The sequence below is a fragment of the Balaenoptera borealis genome (genome assembly GCF_965194805.1).
Source record: "Balaenoptera borealis genome assembly, chromosome: 20".
Lineage (NCBI taxonomy): Eukaryota > Metazoa > Chordata > Mammalia > Artiodactyla > Balaenopteridae > Balaenoptera > Balaenoptera borealis.
In genome coordinates, this window is record NC_138879.1 from 34098213 (window position 1) to 34120507 (window position 22295).

Genomic DNA, 22295 nt, shown 5'->3' on the forward strand with positions numbered 1-22295 from the left:
GTGACCTCGACACCCAGCCGGCCCCCTGGAGCTGACCCCAGGCTGGGCCGAGGGGCGGGGGCGAGGGTGGGCGGCCGCTTTGTCCTGCCTGACAGGCCCTTCACAATGGGGACACGTGTCTTTCACACCTACCCTGGGGGCGGAGTGCCGCTGAAACTTGACCCCCGAGGAATGGGGGGGGGAGATCAGAGCGGGCCCACCCAGATCCCGACACCCCTCCCGCCTCGCACCCCCCCCCCCACCTCAATATCCAGCCCGCGTTAACCCTTTGCACTCCCGGAAGCTGTGGTGGTGCTCGCTGAGGCGATCCCTTGGAATCAACGCAACCTCAGGGATCCTGCAGGTCTGAGCCCCCGAAATCCCAGGCCCTCAGCCAGAATTTCCGGGGATAGCTGGGAGATTTGACACTCACCTCCCCCCTCCCCTGGGACCTAAGGAGGTTCTCAGAGGGTCAGGGTTTCAGAGGAGTCCGAATTTGGGTGTAAAACGCCACCACTGGGATCTGCAGTTGGGAACCGGGTGTGCCCCCCTCTCTAGACACTTACTCCACTTGGGGGTGGGGGAGGGAGGAGAAATCAGAATCTGGATCTTTGAGCTTTGGGTTACATAGGGGCAACAGACGTGTTACCCCTTAAAGGGGCGTGCAAGACCTCACCCCCACCCCACCCCTTAAAAAGCCAACTTCTCGGGGCCAGCTCTTGACTCGCGTGCGTCCCTCCGCCTCAGTCCGCGGTGGCGCCCATCCGCGCAGCTCCACGTGGGCCGGCTTCCTGACACTGCTCAGCGCTCCTTTTATTTATCTTGGACTCCAAAGTCGCTCTCCTTTGCTCCCTCCCCACCCCCCTGCCACCTCCCCGCGCCTCCCTCCCGGCGTCCCTCCCGCCCTCCCACCCCCAGTCCGGAGTCCCGGGGAATCTATGCTAATTATTTCAAACCTGCGCTGGGTCCCCAGCGCAGTCTCAGTGCCCCCGGCCCCGCCCGCCCTGTCCCTCCAGCCGGGCGCTTTCTTCCCTCCCGACGCAGCCTCGGTGGCTCCTCATTTCAATAGCCTGGCTCGGGAGCCGGAGCCCCCTCCCCGGCGCTGCCTCCGTCAGCCGTGGGACAGACGTTAGGGTATTCATTAACTGAGAGCCGAGGAATAACGGCATTATTCCCCCCAGAGAGGGCACCCTGCCCCCGCGACTATCTGAGGCTTCATTGTAAAAGGATTAAAAGTTAAAGACCTCCATCTTATGATTCTTTCATTTAATCTTCCTGGCGCCTGGGAGACATGCTCGATGGATGATGGCTTTTAAAATATTCCTAATGTCGGCTACCTTAAGACTCCAAGCCGGGCAAACAAACGTAATTTATTTCCAGAAGAAAGGGGATATTGAGATGTTTAAGTTTATGAACCGCCGTCCCCATGTATATTTGTTAAGTTCTGACAAATACCCAAATAACGTTAAAATCAGCCATTCATCACTTATGAATTTATGCAAAACTTTCTGTGCCGCGGGCCAATATTTTTTTAGACAGAGTTTCACTTGCGAGGGGCGGAGGTGGTGGGGCGAGGGGAAGGGGAGGGGGCTTACGGGGGGTGGGGGGAGCCGAAAGCAAGAATTTTCATGCCTGGTAAACACGCGAATTATGCGAAGAGAGTTATTCCCAGCTGGGCGGGCAGCCAAAACTCGGAGAGCGCGCCGAGGCCAGCGCCCCCCACCCCCATGTTGGCAGTGTCACTGGATTACAATGCGAGGTCTTCCCCTCCGCGACGCCCCCTCCTCCCTCCGCCCGCTGGCCCGCCCGCCCGCCCCTCCTCCCCACCCCTGCCCACTTGGAAAACCCGCTCGCAGCCGGCGAGCTTCTCGGCTTTCAGAGCGGGAGCCCGCGGGAGCTAGGAGGACCCGGGCTGCAGACGTGACCGGCAATAGACAGACCACCGGACAGACAGCCTCAAAGGGCCGTTCCGGACACGGAGGGAAGACCCAGAAGGACTCAGCCAGTCCCACCAGAGAGCGAAGGAGGTGCTGGCTCCTGGAACATTGTGACTAATGCACAGCCGGTTACGTCTCCATTATTATTAATGTTGATAATACTAATAATAGCATCAACGCGGAAAGGAGTAGAGAGCTCTGGGCAGAGAGGCAAGAAAACTGTCCTCTGCGGTCACCCAGTGCCTATCTCCTGTAAGGAGGAAAATTGATCTTGGTGTCTTCTGAGGCTTTGACAGCCTGTGTCTATGAACTTATGCAGCTGCTGAGGGACCACGCGTCCCCCGAATGGAGATTTATAACCATTACTGATACAGTCACATCAACTTTTTCGAAATCCTGGAAGAGAATGGCAAGGTTTCCCAGCACCCCAGCCCTCCTGCCCTGATTGCAGGAATTCACTCATCAACCCTCTATCTTCAACTCTTCCCTTTTTTCCTTCCTTCTGCCCTTCCAGCACCCCGACATTTGATGCACAAGCATACTGAGGCCAAATGTCCACAGAAAGCCAGCCCCCTTAGGGGAGGACCCTCTGGCCCCCAGAGTCTGGGAATGGGATCTGGTTCCCTGTCGAGATGGAGAAGGCCAGGGGTCCATTATCAGTCTTGCTTCTGAGACTCCTGGGAAAGGGGGTTGAAGTTTGGTGGCAGCTGCAAGAGGAAGCTGGCTGTGTATTAAGAGCTCTTGGCTGTGCTGGATGGGGACGACCGGGGGAGGGCCCAGCCCATACTGGTATTTTGAAGGGGTGATTCATCCTTTTTCTTTAATGCTCTTGGAATGTCAGAGCTGGAGGGGAGCTTAGATTCCAATGACCACCGCTCAATTTACGGATGAGAAGACTGAGACCTCAGTGGGGACTTGCTGAAGATTACACAGATTAATATAGTTGGGGGTAGCTAGGTGGTCTCCACTGTGTCTCTTCACTGTTCTCTTTTTGGGTTTTTTTTGGTTTTTTTCAATTTTTATTTATGGGGGGGTTGTTGAAGGAAAGTTCTCTCCCAAATTGACATAATTGTAACTGATCATCAGGAAGCTGATCAACCATTCTGTTGCATCTATTCAGCAAGCAATTATTAATGGCTTGCAATGTGCCAAGCGCTGAGCACATTTATACACATTCTCACCCAAAAGTCTCTAGTTCCCAAATAAGGAAACTGGAACTCAGAGAGTTTAAGCATTTCACCCAAAGCCACACAGTAAGTGGCATGGTTATGGCTCAAAATCTGAGCTTATGCTAAAGCCTATGTTTCTTCTAAATACCCTTCCTCCCTTCAACCACGCGTACACCTGGCTTGGGAGACACCACGTGCCACATTACGTGCTGTCCAGTCTCAACTCAAGCTCTGTAGGGATTCATGCCTGGGAAGCCACACAGAACATTTTTGTGCACCCTGTTATGTGCCAGGACCTCTCTCCCTCACCCCTTCCCCAAACACAAGGAGCTTACAATGCAATAGAGGAGGTAAGGAATGAAGAACAGGGTGAGTGCTGAAAGAGGAGCTAAACAAACCAGCAAACAAACCCAGGCCAGAAAGAGGAGGGCTCCCTGCTGGCCGGGGAAGCCAGAGGAGGCATCTGACTCACATCTCTAAGGACAAATTGACTGTGGACCTACTGAGGTGGCTTTATGGGAGGAAAGGGCATTTAGGTGGAGAAAGCAGTCTATATAAGCAAAGACATGATGTTGGAAAAGTATTTGCGTGTATGGGACACAGCTCGAACAAACTTTAGTATAGGATGGATCCACACCAAGTGAGAGTGGGCAATAAGGTCTGAAAAGCAGGCTGAAGACAAATTATGGAGGACCTTGAACGCCAACTAAGGGCACAAAACGTTATTGCTCAGGCAATAGGGAGCCATGAAGAGCTCTTGAATAGGGCAGGGACACCATTAGTGCACTACTGCAAAGGAATTATTTATTCATTCAACAGAAAGTTTTTGAGCACTGTTCCGGTTATTACTGGTATGCAACGAGCTACACCAAAACTAACAATCTTCAAATAACCATTTTATTTTGCTCATGATTCTGTGGGTCAGGAATCTGGGAAAGGCTCAGATGGGCAGTTCATCTCTGATACTCATGGGGTTAGCTGAGTGCTAGAGATCCACTCCCAAAATGGCTTCTAGCCCCTCGCTGTCAGCTGGGAGCTCTGCTGACCTGTTGACTAGCGTTCCTACAAGTGGCTTCTCCATGTGGCTTGGGTCTTCTCACAGCCTGGTGGCTTCAGAATAGTTGGACTTCCTACATGGCAGCCCATGACTCTAAGAGAAGGCATTCCAAGAGATTGAGATGGAAGCTGCAAGACTTCTTATGAAATTGCCTCAAAAGTCCCATGACCTTGTTTCTGCTGTAGTCTGTTGGTTAAGCAAGTGTCTAAGACCAGTCCAGATTCAAGGGGAAGGGAATTAGACATCACCCCTCAATGGAAGCAATAGCAAAGAATCAGCGGCCATCTTTAATCTACCACAATCACTTTCTATAGACTAGGCTCTGTGTTGCATGCCCCAGACACAAAAATAAAAAGGTACAGTCATTTTCAATTTAAGTTTGGTGCCAGCGTCCAGGATGGATTGGAAATGGGATAACGGCTCCTGGGAAATGCATTAAGGAGGAAATTGCCGAGGTCCAGAAAGAATCAATAAGAGTTGATACCTGAGAAACATCAATGCCAATTAACATAAAGCTCATTTGCCAGAAGCCTGAAGAGGACTTGGTGACTGATTGGATGTGGGGACTGAGAGAGAGGTCAGAAAGACCCCTGATGTTTCAGGCCTGCAAGGGACCATGCACAGAAGAGGAATCTAAGACAGAAGATCTTCCTCCTGCCCCGACTCCTCCCCTACACACACACAGGGAGGTTCTAGGCTTGTCCAGAAGAGAGAGGAATCTGAGAAGCCCGGAGAACATTTCAGTCTATAATCAAGATGAGTGAGTGAATGAATAAATGAATGAATGGTAGCGACAGGGCAAAAGAAAGAGAGCAGGGATAAACAAGCACGGCTTGGGGAGCAGTAGGGTTTTTCCCAGCAGACAGAAGTGTCCTGATAGAGCCAATGTATTTTCATTTGACAGTGATATGAAGAAAGGAGCACAGGCAAACCTGGGAGAGGCCAAGGGGCAAAGAAGGTGCTGACACTCCTTGAGTGATGCTACCAGCCGGTGCTTCACGTTGATTAATTCATCTTCATCGTGAAATGAGGAGCATTATTGCCGTTATACAGATGAGGAAATCGAGGCTCAGAGAGGTTAAATAACTGGCCCAAGGACACACATCTGGTGAGTGGAAGCTCAAATCCAGGACTGTGTGATTTCAACGGGGCGTCATGTCTCCTCCATTTGGGCTTCCTTGGCTGGAATGAATCATCCTCCTTCTCTCCATCACACTTAGCCCTCAGCGCTGCACTTTCTTGAGGAAGGGGGTTCTTAACCTGTGGTTCTTAGAAGATGGGTGTCCAGGTTGGAAAGCAGGTCAGGTCCCTCTATCCATGCTCTCTTGGCTCTCAGGATTTTTTCTTCATAGGATGTGTCACAGTCTGTAGTTCTTATTTATAATTTGCAGTTACTTATATGCGTATGTTTTTTTCTGGGAGGAAAGTCTGTCGTTTTCATCAGATTCTAAGGTCAGTAACTAAAGTGCAGTAAACTGACTTGGGGTCCACAGGGAGCCATTGTAGGTTCTTGAGGAAGGGATGAAGTGGGAAGATTCTTCTGGCTTAGGTTTTTGTAAAAGAAGATTAGAAAGGTAAAACTGCAGGCTGGAAGACCACATAAGAGACTGCTACTGTCTATCTTTGGAGGACAGTGTGATCACGGGGGAAGGGAGAGAAAAGGACAAAACTGAGATGTTCTAAAGGAAAACGGAACTTCGATCCAGCCTGCCTCTTTGTATAAAAGAATAATTTGTTGGAGCTGAGAAGAAGCTGTCCCCTTTAAATGGCACAAGCCCCCTCTCCTTTGCCACAGTCCTCACCTTTCCCTATGGCATGCTTCACTCATTATATTCCCTGCCAGAACCACTGTAGGCGTTATGCATTTGAGGCTCCTGGATTTAATAGAAGGAGCAGACTGAAAGTCAAAAGCAAGTTCTGAGTCTTTGAAATAAGAAAAAAAGGAAGTCCTAAAGGAAATCAGCTACAGAATTTGGGAAGGGGATTCAGATTTCAAGGATAGATAGCATTACAACGTATAAAGTGGGATGGCCTTAAATTTCACTCCTTCATTTGACTGAAGAAACTAAGGCTTGTCAACTCAAGGTCAATGGACGTGTTTCAGGTCTAGTTACTTTGGAATAGAACTAGCGCCAGAAGCAAAATCTCCATATTTCCAGTTCAACCCTCCCTTTAGAGTTGTTCTAAGTATAAACAGTGTTAGAATGTTAAAAGCACTTTCATATCCATAATTTTATGTGCAATGAGACGTGAACACCCCCAAGGGCAGGAAGTAGGTCTGTCTTAACGTCCCCAGAGCCTACTCCCTGACCAGTAGCAACGCTTCACAAATATTGCCTGGAAGGATCAATGTGCATAGGCTTGTTTCACTGATAGGAAGGCTGAAGCTTGCAGAAGTTGAGGAAAGGACAGATGCTCACAGAGCTCATTCCAGATGGTGGCAGCAGGAGTAGCTGGTGCCATCAGTAATGGGACATCCAGCTGCTGCTATCTCTCCCTCGTTGGGATTGGGCTCAGGAAACCAACCACACATCTGCAGACTGTGCAGTAGGTCTGTGGAATAAGAGTAAGACAGATAAGGTGGTCTGCAGCTGCTAAGTCAAACAGGCCCTGCAGCGACTGGTTTTGCCAACCTCTTCCCAGCCCAGGTTGTAAAGGATTCCCGACTGGTGTTCAGTTTATTCAATTAAGGAAAAAAAAATTCGGCAAGCAAGGGAAATAGTTCTTCCCCCATTTTACAGATGTGGAAACGTGGGGAAAACAGGAAGCTCAAGTGATTTGCCCTACATTGCACAGCTAGCTGGTGGTGGAGTCAAGATCCAAACAGCACTCAGCTCTCTGCTGGGCTGCTGGGAGAAGCAGGGGGTTTAGTGCTCTCTGAGTTCATAATCCCAGCCAGTCTCCCTGATTCTATGCTCGCCCCAGCTCCAATCCATTCTCCACGCTGTTGCCCAAGTGACCTTAAGACACACATGTGGTCTTGTCACTCCCCTGCTTAAAACTTCTCAATGGCTTCCCATCACTCTGAGGATAAAGGCCAGAATCCTTACCCGACTGAGGCCCCTCTCCCCCTGCCTCTGTGTTCCAGCCACCCAGTCTTTCATGTGTGTTCACTCACACACCGAGCTCGCCGCTGCTTCAGGGCCTTTGCACATGCTACACCTTTAGTCTGGTATGCCTTCTCTACCAGCAGGACCCCTAAGTGCCACCCTGTCCTTTAGATCCCATTCCTACAGAAAGCAGGTCAGGTCCCTCTATCCATGCTCTCTCAGCTCTCAGGACTTTTTCTTCATAGGATATGTCACAACTTGTATTAGTATTTATAATCTGCAGTTATTTGCATGCTCTGTCTCTTCCAGTAGACTGTCACCTCCTGCCATTTTGCTCGCCATGGTATTCCTGAGCACTGGTACAGTTTGGGGCCCATACAGACACTCTCTCTCTCTCTCTCTCTCTCTCTCTCTCTGTATATATATATATATATATATGGATGAATGACCACACTGAATAAATTGAGAAACACTAATTGATCACCTTCCTGATATTAGCCAGGTTCTATCTGGGACTCTGAGGATACTAGGAGTTCAAAGTTCAGCTCCAGTTAAATAGTGATCCAAGGAAAATTTAAGAATGTGCCCCAGTGTGTGATACAGAGCAGAGAGCCAGGGCTGTTCAGATGATGCTGTCAGTTCTGGGGATTACGGCGACTCCCAGGCTACTGATGCCCAAGGTCCCTGCTCACTGGAGTATGTGGGGAAGGATAGCTAAGTTGCCAGATAAACTCTTTTAGCAAATCAAGGACGCTCCCAGGAAAAGGGAATCCACCCCCAAAAAACGGCTTTCCCAACAGGAGCTAGATAGCATTGAGTGATTCCATGGAGAAAATTCTAAGACTCCCCAGGCGTGGGTGGAAGAGTCACCTTTCCCCACATCTGAAATCCTTAAAAATGGGAGAGATTACCTTATCTGCTGGACAGTTAAAACTTGATCTTTCCCTGCCCAGGGAATAATAAAATTAGACAATGACTAACTCAGACCTAATGCTTTACAGTTTAAAACCACTTTCACATCCATTATCTCTTTCAAAGAGCACAGGGGGGCACAGCCAGAATTTTTAGCTGTACAATAACGTGCCCTGGAGGCAAAAACCTTTCTACCAGAGAAAGGAGTTTGATATGGGGGTGGGGAGGGAATCTTGGACTTGGGAGTGAGACCAGCCTGGGTTTGAATCTTGGTCTATGGCTATTAGCTTGACCTCCCTGAGATTTAGTTTCCACATGTCTAAAAGGGGCATAATGACATGTACCTTACCAGGTTGTTAGGGTGTTCTAGTGTGTTCCATACATGTAGCTCCATGTGGGGTATAGGAGCCCAGCTAATAGTGGTCTCCTTCCCTCTCCCCAGTTCCAGGGCCTGTGCAGTGCCCCTCCGAGTCAGGACAAAAGCTGAATGCCCTACCACCCAGAGGCAGTGACAAGCTACTTGCCCAGGTCTTCATTTCTGCAAGTTCCACACCTGGGGGAAAGAATCCAATGGATTCTTCTTTTTCTCCGCTGATGAAAAGGCTGTATATTTAGGGCCAGTTGCTTTTACCATTATTGTTTAAATTATAAGCCAAAGAGTAGATGAGGAGGAAAACCAGTGACCAAAGGCAAAGCTGAGAGAAAAGGTTAAATCAGGATGAAGGGAAGTTGGGAAACCAGGGAATTTGTTTCACATGAACAGAGAGAAGAATTCAGCCCAGGTAAATTAGCCTTACTTTGTTTTAATTCTAGAAATTCCTCATTTCTAGTTATTGGCAGGAATCACCCAGAAGTGACTTGCTCCCAGAAACAGTTTTGACTGGTGTCACTCTCACCTCATTTCAGGGACAGAGACCATCATACCCAGGTAGGGCCAAGGCCCCCAGAAGGGTCAGCATGTGGTATCGGGGAATGGAGAGCTTTAAAGGGCATCTGTCTACCTGTGACCACCACCATGGAAATGAGGAAGCTGACGCCCAGAGAGGGGAAGTGACCTGGTCAAGGTCAAACCTCGAGCTAGAGACCAAGACGAATGCAGAAATGCTGACGCGAGTGCGGGGCTGCTGGGAACTAAGCCGTGGACTCAAGTGCCTTTCACCCCAAGGTTGGACAGCTTCCCCAAAGGCCACATTCCAAGGCTGGTTGCCCAAGGGCCTGGGCTCTGCTGTGTCTTCCTTCTTCCCTTAGAAAGCAAGCACCATAGGTAGGCCCTGTGCTGTGGCTCCTGCCCACCGGGACCCCTGGGGACATGTTCAGTGTGATTCCTCTTTCTGGCTGGACCCTTGGAGATTGATGCTCTCCAGAGTTCTGGTCAACTGTCCTCTTCTCCTTTCATAGAACTGCCTGAGGGGAAACCCTGGGCTTCCCACAGTGGGAGCTACCACACCTGGATGGCCAACACCCAGATCTCTGCCCTGGGCCAGACTTCTCTCCTAAGCTCCATACCTGCAGAGCCAACTGCCTTCCGGACTTCACCACATCAAATACAAGTTCAAAGCTGAATCCTAACATTATTCCTCAACCTTCTAATCAGTTTTCAGTGTTCTCATTCTTGAGTAATGGCCCCACCATTCACCCAAGTATATGGTCAAAAAAACACAAAAAACTCTGGTCTACCTCTTGTGAGCAGCCTCTCCTCACTAACAAAGTATCCGCCAGCACCTCTTGAATTACCCCTCTGTCCATCCTCTCATCCTCATCCTCACCATGAGTTATATACAGCTCAGGCCCTTGTCATCTCTTGTCTTTGCCTTTGAATACCCTAATAGTCAATTTCTCCACCTCCAGCCTTGTCCCATCTTCAACATTGCCACTTGCATTGCCATTTCCCTAGCACACACTCCAAACTTCCAGGGTCTCCCCTTTAGCCATAGAACCATGGTTAACTTCCTTAGCATGGCTCCCAAGGTCCTTTACAGTCTATGACCCCAGTTTGCCTTCCACTATAATCTGCCATTTTCTGTTCTACCCTAACCCCAACAACCAGCCACACCAAATTGTTCATGGCTGCCTGAACTTGTCAGCCCTTTGACGCTTTTCTTACACCATCTGCTCTACCTGAAATGGTCCCGCCCCACTCTTGCCCCATCACCCCAAAGAGGATTCCACCTAGGAAAGACCTGCTCATACTTCAGGGCGCAGCCCACATGATACGTCCTCAGTCCTTGGCCAGGGTGGAATTGTCAAGCCATACTTTGCCCTCCCACAGTGCTGATGATTAATAATAATCATAAATAGGTATTAACTGCCCATGTGTGACAGGCACTGTCCTAGGTACTTTATGTGCATTATATCATTTAAACTCCAACAGAGATCCTAAGTGGTCTTACTACTGATAGGTTCAGAGACATTTGGTGATTTACCCACAGACTCTTAATTAGTTAGTGGCAAAACCATGACTCAAAACTAGGATTCAAACTCCAAAACCCACGCTCTTTCCAATCTTGCATACTGCATCTCACCACATTAGTCCAGCACTTATAAGTTGGGATGAACCCATATGTGGCTACCTCCAGATTTCGAAGCCCTTTGAGGGCAGCTGCTGTATTTGACTCTAATTTCCAACTATGTTATAGTCCAAAATAGTGCTTGACACATACTAACCATTTGATAAACATATGGTGAATGAGTAACTGAGTAACTGGATATGAGAAGGGGTTCCAGTTTTTTCTTTTTAAATCAAATCCAAACAGAATGTGTTGGTTTGTTTAATGAACATCAGTTAATTCCAACTTCAACTTAAGGAGATCTTTTGAAGACATAGGTAATGTGGGGTTGTTAAAAGTAGAGACTTTGAAGTTGAACCTAAGCTGTTTACCCCATCCCAGCTGTGTGACTGATAATATTAATGCCTTTGTAAGCTCTAAAACCCTGAGCAAACACACAAGTTGCTGTTATTAATATGTGCTTCTCCAAAGAGCACTCAGCCTGTCCCCACCCAGAGAAGGAAAGCAGGGAGAGATAACCCCAGAGATCACTGGTGTCTCACTGGAAAGGCCTGTGAACACCAGGTAGGGATACTCTTGTGTAAATGCTGCTGTCTTGTGAGTAGCAGGTTTGACAAAAGATGGAACGGTGAGGAACTGCAGCCTATTTAAACCAGGAGCAACTTGAGGCCAGAGTCATAGAAGACCAGTGCGGAAGGGACATTAGCGCAAAGTGAGTGTCATTGTTCCAGCCCTCTCACATTAGAGGTGGGGAAACCAAGGCCCAGAGAGGTGCAGAGACTTGCCCAAAGTAACCAAGCTGGTTAGCTCTGGAGCTGGGACTAGAAGCTAGTGACACCCATGATATACCAGATTACCATCCTCCCAAGATTCAAATCACTTTTCAAAACCCCTCCATGTGATTATCTTTTTTCTGTGTTCCTGAATGAAGCATTTAGTTAATAGTTAGGGCTATTAGCCCACAGTGTCAGAGAGACACTCCTCAAGTCTCCAAAGCCCTGAGAGCTGTGTGAGAGGGATGGAGGTGCTGAAGGGACAGTGCCCGGGATGTTTCTAGGATGAGCCCCTTCCTCCCTGCCAGGTACAGTCTGGCTCTCAGAGACCAGCCACTACCACTCCTCTGAATGTTTCCAAAGGCACGACCCTCCCCAGGCTGGGAAAATCAGCCCAGCATCTGAGTCAGGTGAACGTGATGATCAGGTAGAGGTCAAGTTTTAGAGTGAGAGAGATCTGGACTGGCAACCCGCTCGGAGAACCTAGCTCTAACCCTGTCAGTCCTCCTCCGACCCCGACAGGAGCGAAACCATAGTAATGTTATTGCTCCATTCGTGGTAGGTGCTGTGCAGTCACAGTGAATTGAAAACTCTTTCCTTTCCCACTGCTTGTCCTTGAGAAAAATCAGTGCCAGCAGCGGTCATTTATTGGGCACTTACCTCGCCCTGCACCAAGCATCCTCATCCCTAAGTGAGGAACTGGTACTACTGCTTACGGACAAAAGTACTGGGACACATAGCAGCAGTGGAAGGTTACACAGTGAGGAAAAGGCAGATCTGGGATCCACTCAGACGTCCTGACTTCACAGCCTACACCGTTAACCTCCTTAACTCCCCCCATCTGTACGATAGGAGTAGCAAAATCTACCCTGCAGGGGTATAGCAAGGATGAAAGCCAGCAAGAGATGTAGGAGCCTAGCACCAGGCCTGCCGTATGTGGGCACTTCAGAAGAGCATTCTACAGGATTGAGGCAAATGGCAAGGAACGGGAAGAAGAAAGACAGGAACCAAGATTCTGGGGCCCGTTCTGACCATGTAGCATCATGTAGGGGTCACCTCATATAGTGAATGGAAATGTTAATCCACCTTGGACAATTTCAGCCCAATCGTTAAAATGTCAGGCCTCCTCTAAAATGACCACCTTCCCTTTTGCTCTAGCTCTCCTGCAGGAGTGTGCAAGCATTCACATGCACACACACAGACATATACATACACGCATACTGTGGCTTTTGTTTTTCTTCTGCTTCTTTTGCTTCCTTGCATTTGGTATCCATGACAACACACCCCAGCAGCAATAAGGAGGTGGCATAGTTGCTGTTTCTCCCATCCCCTTGTCTTGCTGATCAAGACTGATCAAGATCATTCTTGATCCCTCATTCGGAGGGCTGGGCTAGCCTCACCCAAAAGGCAATGGGACAGTTTCCAAAGGGAGGAGGCAAAGGGGAAGAAGTTAGAGAACCTCCACTTTAAAAACAAAAAAAAAAACAACACTCTGTCTAGGACGGAGAGAGTGAAAGAACCCAAGCCCCTGGCTGGGCCAGACAAGCCTTCCCCAGGCATGGGCACTGGAGAGGCTAATTGGGGTCTTCAGCCCCTGTGGTATGTTATGACTAAGGGCGGCTAGCTATTTTTCCAGCCTTTTTGGCTGGTGAGCTCCCCGGATGGAAAATTTGAGCCCAGTCCTTGTAAGTCTGGAATCTCAGAATGCATACCTTGCACCAGCAATCAGATGCTGAACCTCACAGCTCTTGCGATACCCTGTCATGTGAGACAGGTCACTAAGAGCCATTCTCTACAGTTACCCTGCACGAGAGGGTCCACACACCACATCACACACAGCATCTAACTCCATCCTCCCATCAACCGAAGGTAGGCCTTTTATTCCCACCATTTTTTGAGACTAGGAAACTGAGTCTCTAAGAAAACACCAATCAGTTGTTCACAACCTCTTCGTCTGATGTGAAGTCTGATTTCTTGGTCATCATGCTACAACTGATCCTGACCCCAAGCCACCATTTAGATACTATCCCGTATTACAATGGGGTAATATTATGCCTGTGGAATTGATGTAGCAACCATATCATTTAGAATTTGAAGGGATCTTAAAGATTAGATCCATTTCACAGTGGAGGAAATTAAACTTTTTATCAGGCCTACACATGGTAGTTACATAATATATATCTACTGAGGTCCAAAGAGGGGAAATGATATGCTCAAGACCACACAGCTAATAAGAGGATAGGATTAAAACTCCTATCTTAACTCTTAGTATGGTCTAATTCAACATACTTTTGCTACGTACCTGCTAAGCCAGGTGCTAGAGCTATAGAGATGCAGCAGGACTGGTTTCTGACATTGAGGTGGGCAAAAGTTGCTGTTTGAGCTCTTGGTCCAGCCCAGGAGCTTCAACAAGTCAAAGGATGAGTACGAGTGAGTCAAGCAAAAAGAGAAGAGGCATTCCTGGCAGGGGGAATGACATGACCACAGGCATGGGGATCTGAAATAGCTTGGTATGAACTGGGAACTCTATACAGTTCAGGGTGAACTGGGAACTCTATACAGTTCAGGGTGAACTGGGAACTCTGTACAGTTCAGGGTGAACTCTATACAGTACAGTTCACATGGAGTGTGCCTGAGAATGATGGGGCAGTTAAAACTCTGGTGGAAGTCAGGGGCCATGCAATGGAGGGCCTTGGAGTCCACATTCAGGAATTTGGACTCTCTCCAAGGCCATTGGGAGCCATTGAAGGGTTCATGTGAAGGGGACTCTCATGTGAAATCATGGAAGGGTTCACTGGAAGCCACTGAAGAGTTCTGTATATCATGTAGAGGGTAGATCAGAAGAAGAGCTCAATTAGTAAAACTTGGCAATGTCTGGGCTTGAGATTGAGTAGTCTTTTGTCATAGAAAGATTAGGGATGGAGAGGAGAGAGTTGATGCAAGAACTTCTTGGGAGGTAAAATTGACAGGTCTTGGTGATTGATTGGCTATGGAGAGTACAGAGAGGGGAGGAGTCAAGGATAACCTCAGTGTCCTTTCCATTACATAACCTGAACTGATGTTGAAGGATAAGTAGTTAGTCTGAGAAAGAGAGGGGAGAAATATTCCAGGCAGCAATAACAACATTGTACAAAGGCCAGAAAGTAAGAGAGTGCATGGTCAACTCAGGGAATTGAAAATAATAACCATGTGTGGAAGTGTGTTGTAGATAGCCAAGTGCTATATCAACATCATCATCATCATGTTTATAAGGCAGGACCTGGTGAAACACATCACAAGCAGGATCCACTACCCTTTTCGAAGGACCAAGTTGTACCTCTCTCCTCTGGACTGTGCTCCTGATACAGAGAAATACCTTTACTCTCCAATTCTTTTTACTATTCTCCATGACTCTTCCCTAAGAAAAGAATGTCAGAGATATTATACAATGCAGTTTCATCAACCATTATGTCTTTAGGGTCTCAAATAATCCTGTGTTGGCAAAAAAAAAAAAAAAATTGTTATTCCCATCTTACACACAGAAGTTGAGTGATTCAACTGACAGTGGAGGAAGCCGGACTTGCCCCATATCTCTGGCTCCTGGTCACCCTCTCTTTTCCAGAACCCATATAGACCTTCTGGTCGCACAGAACACAGAACCACACCCATCATTCTCACAGACTTTCATGGTAGACTGCACTTCCCAAAGTCAGTTATCCCCTTTCATTGATTACCTTGTAGGTGGGTCTACTTCTTAAATCTCTTTAGTTAAGCCATCTCCAAATCACTTTGGCTGGAAGATAGGATCAGTTTATGTCTGGGAAGGTTTCCTGTAGACAGCAAATCTTATCCATAATGGGCAGATTTCCTATGTTTAATCAAGGAAGGTGATACTTCCTGTCTCTGGGGTTCTGGCTTTTTAACCTTTTGCATAAGCCAATGCTTGCTTAGAATTTGGAATCCAACTTATTTGAAGCCCTAATCCACTCATTGAGGTGAATGAGGAGACCTGGAGCTGGAAGACCAGGGTGGGAGCCTTCCTTGGCTGTCCTTTTTCTGCCTTGTGATCCAGGAGCAAATCACTCTACCACGGGCATGCCTGGGGTCCGTGCAAAACCTTGGTTTAAATCTCAGTACTGCTTACGATTGGTTCTATAGCCATGTGCAAGTTATATAGTTTCTTTGAGTCTCAGTTCCTCATCCAGAAAAATGGGGTCAATCCTTTATACCCCTCAAGATAATGGGATGCTGGAATATAAGAGCTGCTTAGCTGTTATTTGTTAAATAAATGGAAGAATTTAAAACAGTTCCCTTCACCCTTCTCTCCCTCTCAGGCTCGCTTTGTCATCCATGGAAGGGAGATAAAAATCTCTCCCCTGTATACCTCATTGGGCATCTGAGCAAATTCCATGCAGTCATGTTTGCAAAAGTTCTTGTGAACTTTAAGAGTCTATGACAATCTGAGGTATAATTTACTCTATCTAAGGAACTATGCAAAACTCTTTGCATATGTATTTATCATTCTATGAGTGTCCTACAGGGTGGATATCATCATCATTTCCAGTTCCCAGATAAGGAAACCAGAGCCCAGGAGGTTAAGTGCCTTTCCCAGGTTCACAAGATAGTATGCACTGGAGCAGAGATTAGAATCCAGGTTGGTCTGACTCCAAACCCAGTTGAGCCTCTGATCCCATTGAGTCCAGAGGTTACAATCCTAGTCTCTGGAGCCAGGTTACCTGCAGTCCCATTTGAGGTCTACCACTGATTAATGATGCGTCGCTGGGGGAGAGTTATCTTCTCTATGCCTCAGTTTCCTCATTTGTGGAAAGAACGTATTGATAGTATCTAACTCTCGTGCGTAAGACTCTTCAGCTCATTTACTTCTAGTTTCTTCAACTCAAACATGAGAAAATAACAGTAACTGTACTGTGCCAGGCTGGAGGCAAAGCGACCTTATTTACTGACGACCTTACTGACTAAATCTTAATTCTAGCTCTAAGATCTTGGCTGTTCTCTACTTGAGACTTACGTCTCACCTCCTCTGTGGAGCCTTCCTAGATCATTCAGGGGCTGTATTTAGAGTCCTCAACATGCACTGGGCCATCAGTTAACACTTGTTTGTATGTCACTGAATAAATTTATTTAAATGTCTTTTATGCCTTAACTGATACTGTGAAATTCACATCTTTCTAGAATCTGATAATAATAAATCATTTCCTGAGTAGCTACCATATGCCTGAAACTGAGCATTTAACCCTATGACGTGAGTTGTTTTTTTTGTTTGTTTTTTAATTTATTTATTTATTTTTGGCTGTGTTGGGTCTCCGTTTCTGTGTGAGGGCTTTCTCTAGTTGTGGCAAGCAGAGGCCACTCTTCATCGCGGTGCGCGGGCCTCTCACTATCGCGGCCTCTCTTGTTGCAGAGCACAGGCTCCAGACGCGCAGGCTCAGTAGTTGTGGCTCACAAGCCTAGTTGCTCCGTGGCATGTGGGATCTTCCCAGACCAGGGCTCGAACCCATGTCCCCTGCATTGGCAGGCAGATTCTCAACCACTGCGCCACCAGGGAAGCCCTGACGAGAGTTTTATCATTCCTATTATATAGAAGAGAAAACTGAGGCTCACAGACGTTAGTTTGCCCATGGGCACACAGCTGTTTGTACGGAAGACCCTAAAAACGTCTGTAGAATGCATGAATGAATGAGTGGTGTGTCCCCAAAACCACTAATGATTTGGTGAACAAAGCTCTTACCATATGTTCTAACCACACAGCATCTAGACTAGACATAATTGCATAATGATGTCAGACTCGGACTTGAACAGAGTAAAGGCCAAGAGGTCCAGTGAGTTTTCCGAGGCTTCCATCCAGTGGACATGTATCGTGAGTGGCACAGAGGGGAGCACATTGGGCCAAGTGTGAGTCTTGCCATCTGCAAATATCTGGCGTTCACAGTTCTGTGGGTTAGCCAAGAGGCCCCTTAAATTTTCATCTCTTTAGGGACATTCGATTCTTGGGCGATTCAAAGAGCCAGAGCAGAAGTTTATTTGCAGGTTGAAATCTTACCACTATGGTTCCTATTTGTCATGAAAATTGGATTCTCAAAGGCCAATCCTTCTTGATACCACTGAGTTCCAATAAGCCACCCTTTCAAAAATAAGACAAAACCCTCAGAGTGCAATGACGCTTCTCACACTCTCCACAAATCTTTTGCTTTCTCTGACACTTGGCACCCAAAGGTGACATCAAGCAAGCAAGGAGGAAGGGTGAAGGGGTGGGGCGCAGAGACTGGGGCGTGAAAGGAAGTCAGCATTCTTATTTCATCCAGGTGTTCCACAAACATTTAATGGACGTCTACCTGGTGAGGTGGAAACCATTGTTCCTATTTTCTGGAAGAGGAAACTGCAGCTCAAAGAGACCTGTCAAGATGATTAAGATATGGTCCCTACGCTCAAAGAGACCCCAATTCAATAGAGGTGACAGACACGGAGGCCATGACCTATGACCCAAAAAGAGTGGCTACAAAGTACTCAAGGTGTGTGGAGGAGAGTGCAATTAAGAAGGAAGGCCTCCCTTTGGGAAGTATTTGTAAATGCAGTGAAGTCAAGCCTAACAGTGACATTTGACTTTGTTTCATGAGAATATCATAGGCATCCTGATTCCTTCCCCAAGTATGTGAGAGGGGTCCAGCACTTGGAGGTTTAGCTGTGTGATTTTAGACAAGTGACTTCATATTTTTAAGCCCTAGTTTCTTTCTCAGCAGAATAGGAATATGATCATCCTAATCCTCATTAGGATTATTATCATTATTGTTGTTATTTCCCTAGCTACATCTTTAGATTGTTGTCAGGTCTCATAGTGTAACATGCATTCCAATGCACTGAATCCACCGCAACCTCCCGTTTGTGTGTGGAAAATTATCTTGTGTTGTTTCTGTCAAAGGCTTGTCCCTGTATTCCTGAGTGACCAGATACTCTATTGATTCCTCAGTAAATCAAATCTTGTCCCAAAGGTGGACCATCCCCCAGAGGATCTCCTTTTCCCTCACATGCCTCGGAGAAGCAGGGCAATTCCACAAGAATTTTCCAAACTCGACACTCTCAACATTTTGGGTCACACAGTTCTTTGTTGTGGGAGCCTCCCTGTGCCTTGTAGGATACCTGGCAGCACTCCTGACCTCTAACTCCTAGATGCCAGTACCCACCCCGTGGCTGTAGTAATCAAAATGCCTCTAGGCGTTGCCAAATGTCCACGGGGCTGGGGGGCAAAATGCCCTGTGTTTAGAATCACCTGTGCCACCACCCCCCTAGGAGGTATGCCAGGCAGGGGTTTCTTCTTCCCTGTCACACGTGAGAAAACACCTGAGACCCAGAACAGGAAGGAGCCCATCCAAGCTCACCAAGGAATCTAAGAGCCAAGAGTCCTACTTCACTTCCCGGAACACCTCACGTGTGGAACCGTGGTGCCTTCCACGGCGCATGCACCGAAGAGAGACTCTCCTCATTCTCACTCCTGCCTGGACCCCTCCACACGCCTCACCGCTGCTGCTGAGCCTGCAGGAATGCCTGCTCCTCCCCCCCCTCCCTCTGCCCTGCCCCTCGCCCCTCTATTTGTATCATGGGAGGGGGTGGCCCACCGAGTGCCTGCCGGGAGAGGCATGGGGCCGTCGTTGCAGGAAGGGTGACAAGACGACAGTGAGGATAAAGCCCAGCCTTAGCCCTGCCCCAAACTTCAAACTCCAGGGGGATGTGCTGTCACCAAGAAGCAAACATTAAAAAAAAAAAAAAAAACCACCCTCCTCCAACGAGATTCCTCCGTTGCCATGTAAGGGAAGGCCTTGGCCAGCTCTGCGCAACCTGGGAGAGTTGGGGTGGCGGGTAAGCAGCACAGAGAAGGGTATTCTGGCTCACTCCCCAGTCCCCACCCCCTGGCCATCCCACTCCCCCTTGCATCCCTCTTGGAAGGGCCCCTTAGAATGCACCAAAATAACCCCTCCCTCCTCCTGCACCTCCCCATTTGCCTCTGCTGGCTGTCCCCCCCTGCAGAAGGCCGGCATGCAGCCTGGTGCACGGGTTAGGGGTGTGTAACATTTTGTCTGAATAGGCCCCTATGTTCCCGTAATTTATAGTGGTAAGTAATCTTATTTGCAAAGCAAGCCCTTACAGTTATAAAAAACAAGTTAATTGACTTGCATAAAAATCAAACATGTAAAAGTTTTCCATCTTAACACAAACAGCACACTGAACCCATTTGTACAATAGCTATGATGCAGGGCGGCCCGCGTCTGGACTACCTAGGACCCGGCCTCTTTCATAACCCAAAATGGAATCTTAAACCCTGACAAGGCCACATACCGATGGGAGTTACTGAATTTAGAGTCAGTCACTCAACTAATTATACGAAGTTTTATTTTTTTCCTTGTGTCAATAAACAAACTTGGGTCTGACTTCTGACACTGAGTCCTAGAAGCCAATTAAGAGGCGTTCCCAATATATTACAGGGTCTACAAACAAGGATGGCTTTTCTTGGAAAAGTGAACATCATGTTTCTTTTAATGAGTGTGAAAATATATGAGTTTCTTAATCACTGGCAACTTCGATAGAGTCTGAGACAGGGAAATCACTGACTCCCAGCTCAGGAATGAACAGGGGCCAGATTCTTGACAGGGTTTTTATGATGGGATCCTCTGGTGAGGGAGTGCTGGGAAGACAGCATTCAAGAAATGCGACATTTAGTTGTGACATGACAACAAGTTGGTGGTGAAGTCGGCTCCATCACCCCGGGAGAAGCAGGGAAAAGAGCCCCACTGTGGTCAGGATCTTCTGCAGAAAGCAGGGACCCCCACCTTGGTGGAGTGGAGGAAAAATCATAAACCTGCAGAGATGTACATTACAAAGGGCTGCCATGGTACCACCCCGATTATCCCCAGTCTCTGCAGATAAGGGGAAAGGGGAGGGAAACAAATATTTATTAAGCACTCATCGTGTGCTGGGTGCCTTTGCTTTCCGTATTCTATTTAGCCCTCCAAAGAACCCTGCCAGGAAGATATAATTGTTCCTATTTTACCGATGAGAATACTGAAGCCCGGACAAGTGGAGTGACTTGGCTAAGGTCACACAGCGACTGGATGGCAGAGCCGAAGTCAGTTCTCATTCAAATCAGTCATCTTACTAGCCCACTGCTCTGATGGGATGGGAATAGTCAAGGATGGAGCCTTCAGGAATCCAGGATCAGACATGATGTAAGTGAGTGTCCACCCTTTCTGGAAAATGGCTCCACCTACCCACTCAGCAATATCTACACAGGCTAGAAAAGCAGCAAGAATGAGTTTGATGTGCATTCTGATGGAGGTATTCACAGAGAAGGGCATCCCGTTCAGCCGGATGGTGGCGGAGGGGGTGGGGTGTGGGGAGGGTGGATGGTCAGGAAATACTCCTGAGTGACTGACCCTTCATCAGTGACTTAACATACCTCAGTATTTGTGAGATGGACAAGTGGGGAAAGAACACCCAGGAAGACGGGCCAGCATGAGCAGAGGCATGAAGTTGCTAGGAGAGAGCAAGCATGGCCCATGGCGTCTGGATACTGCCGGGGGCGTCAGCTCCGGGGGTTGGGAGGACGCGCAGGAGGGCCCACTGCGGGGGCCAGGGAGCAGGTGGGGAGGACGTTGCCGGACACTAGTCTCTGAACCAGACTGAGCGGGTCATGCCTTGGGCTGGGACAGACCATTGACAGTAATCAAACCTGAACTGAGAAGACGGAGGAGCACCTGGTACCGGGGTTCAGGTCCAGTGCTCTGAAGCAGCACAGTGAGGGGTTCAGAGCAGGGGCTCTGGAGCCAGCCCGCCTGGGTCTCAGCGCTTCTCCTTGCCTCAGTTTCTCTCCCATAAAACAGGGTAATAAGAGTATCTGCTTCTTAGAACAGCACCCGGCATATCACGAGGCCTGGTAAATGTGAGATGCTGAAGACCGTCATTTGGGCCCCTCCACCTTACAGGCCATCACCTTGAACAAGTCTCCTAACCTCCCAATAATATGAATTTGTGGGCTCTTGGCACACAGTAGGTGCTCAGTAGGTAGACGCCATCACTGCTGTTAACTCTGCTGTCTCATTGTCACTATCGCTGGGACAGCCAGTGATCTCCTGCCTTCCCCAGCGAGGAGCTGGTCGCAGCCACCATGCCCTCCCCGCGACCTGTCCAGGCAGGCGGCCATGCCACCCAGGCAGGCAAGACAACTGGACTTGCCACCTACACAGAGCGCGCACCAGGGGCGCGGGGCCCGGCTCGCCGGCTCAACAGGGCTCCCTCCTGGCCGGCAGGGCTGGCCCTCCGCTCTGCATGTGCCCTGCGCCAAGTGGAGCTCCTGCTATTTACGTTTGGAAAATGCATTCAGGGCAGTTCCCAGAAGCACTTACAGAGCTCTTATTTAATTGCTGCTTTATAAACTCACTGCTCGATGGCCCGGCCTCGCACCTGGAGCGGCCTCGCTGCAAATACTTTTCTCAGAACGGCCTGGGAGCCCAACTCCCAGGAGCCCCAGCCCCGTGTGGCTCTGGCCTGCAGCCAGCTCCGGAAGGCCCTGTGGGCCTCGTCACCCTAATCCCCAGCTTGGGGATGGCAGCAGCTGCCGGGCTGGTCACACACACACACACACACACACACACACACACACACACACAAAGACCCTTCATCAGCTCAGGACCAAGAGTTTGGGGGGGATGTGTAGGCTAGGAGAGGCCCTGTTGTTCCCCATTCCCCCTCCAGTTGTCACCAACCTGCAAAAGCCCAACCGTGAGGACGTCCCAGGTCCCAGATATGGGCAGCAGGGATGCCGCCCAGGCCCTGCTGAGCCCCTCTCTCACTTGCCTCGCTATCACCCACCGGGGTCAGGCAGGCCTGAGCTTGCATCCCCAGCTCCCTCGATTCCGGGGCAAG

The 22295-nt window shown here is 48.6% G+C and overlaps 1 long non-coding RNA gene across 1 annotated transcript in view; it reads right to left on the bottom strand.

Annotated features, from left to right (window-relative positions):
• Positions 1-22295, bottom strand: part of LOC309618349 — a 353317-nt gene that overhangs the window by 309747 nt on the left and 21275 nt on the right. The gene's annotated exons all lie outside the window — the stretch shown is intronic.